The sequence below is a fragment of the Miscanthus floridulus genome, chromosome 3, assembly GCF_019320115.1.
Source record: "Miscanthus floridulus cultivar M001 chromosome 3, ASM1932011v1, whole genome shotgun sequence".
NCBI classification, from domain to species: Eukaryota; Viridiplantae; Streptophyta; class Magnoliopsida; order Poales; family Poaceae; genus Miscanthus; species Miscanthus floridulus.
In genome coordinates, this window is record NC_089582.1 from 16,875,242 (window position 1) to 16,877,144 (window position 1,903).

Sequence of the window (1,903 nt, forward strand, 5' to 3'; positions counted from 1 at the left end):
TCTCCCCGACGGGAAAACTCCGATCCTCCATGGCGCAAAGCTCCGCTGCCGCCGCCGCCGGGCTCAATGCCTTTGCCTTCGGCTTCCTCCCTCCTGTCTCTGAAAAACTGACCCGGGGCAACTACAACATGTGGTATGCCCAGGTATCATCCACCCTCAAAGGCGCAAAACATGCCGGCTATATTCAGTCGGGTGCTGCGCCGCCGGAAGCTTTCCTCGAAGGCGAAGCCGATCCAACCACTGGCAAGAAGGGGCCTCCTGTGCCCAATCCCGCGCATGAGACGTGGGTAGTTCAAGATCAACAAGTGCTGAGTTACTTATTCTCATCACTTTCCAAGGAAGTGTTTGCGCAAGTGTCATCGGCAACGACTGCGGCTGAGCTCTGGGCGGCGATCCAGGGTCTTCACGCCTCCCAGTCGCGTGCCCGCATCATCTCCACCCGCATGGCACTCGCTACGGCGTCCCGGGGGACGTCTTCCATTGCTGACTACTTTGTCAGGATGAAAGGCCTAGCCGACGACATGGCCTCGGCAGGCAAGAAGCTTGAAGATGAAGACCTCGTCACCTATATTCTCACCGGTCTGGGTGAGGAGTATGAGTCGGTTGTCACGGCAATCGCGGCACGAGTGGAACCGATCACTGTTCCTGAGCTATATGCCCAACTCGTAAGCCATGAACAACGCAAGGGACTCCATGCTGATCCATCTCATATCTCCGCCAATGTCGCTGCCAGGGGTGGTCGCAACTCTGGTTCCTCCTTCACCAACAATTCCCGCAATCGTGGCACTGGCCGAGGGGGTTTTGGCCGAGGTGGTAATAATCGTGGCCGAGGAGGTAACGCTGGTGGAGGCAACAACAGCGGCCATGGTCGCAATTTTCAGCCTGGCGTATTTTGCCAGATCTGTGGCAAGGAGGGCCACCCCGCTCATCGGTGTTTCAAAAGGTATGACAGCAACTTCAATGGTCCACCGTAGAAGAGTGCTTCGTTGGCCTCCACATCCAACTCGTATGCTGTGGATACGAATTGGTATATGGACTCAGGCGCCACTGATCACATCACTGGCGAATTGGAGCGCCTGACCATGCGGAACAAGTACCATGGCGATCAACAAGTGCATGCGGCTGATGGGGCAGGTATGGAGATTGCTAATATTGGTCATAGCATTTTTTCTTCCCCATTACGCAATTTTCATCTTAACAATATTCTACATGTGCCACAAGCTACAAAGAACCTTTGTTCTGTTAATCGCCTAGCCAAAGATAACAACGTTTTCCTTGAATTTCACCCCAATCATTTTCTTATCAAGGAACAGGCGACGAAGAAAATTCTTCACAGCGGCAAATGTGAAGGAGGACTCTATCCCCTGCATGCGTCTTCCTCATCACCGAATAAACAAGCTTTGGGTGTCACCAAGCCTTCCAAGTCGGTTTGGCATCATCGTCTAGGGCATGCATCGTCCCGTGTCGTTCAACAGATCCTCAGTCGCAATAGTTTACCTGTTTTGCATGATCCCAATAAACATCGAGTCTGTGACGCTTGCCAACAAGGCAAGAGCCACCAGCTACCGTATCCTACATCAACTAGTGTGTCAGACAGTCCTATGGATCTTGCAACATGCTAGAGGTTGGTGGGTCAAGAGACCCTTTGCTCCGGTTGTTGTCCTCTTTGCCATCACATTCAAAGAACCCGCTGCCACCTAGACATCTACCATGGACACATATACAACCATCCTTGCATGTTGCAAAATTATCATTGTCCCTTCCACAGTCATCATGGTCACAAGCTACTCTTCTTAATCAAACCATATTGCCAACGGCACAAGCACCATCGATGTCACTGTTACAACATGGTCTAATGCCACCACACCCTTTAATGGTCAAACCACAAGCATAGATGTTGTCA

The 1,903-nt window shown here is 51.8% G+C and overlaps 1 non-coding gene across 1 annotated transcript; it reads left to right on the plus strand.

Moving 5' to 3' along the window:
• The first annotated feature begins 539 nt into the window (after positions 1-539).
• Positions 540-678, plus strand: LOC136547762 (small nucleolar RNA Z247). The gene has a single exon (XR_010781719.1). It is a non-coding gene; the product is annotated as a small nucleolar RNA Z247 (small nucleolar RNA).
• Positions 679-1,903: the final 1,225 nt, after the last annotated feature.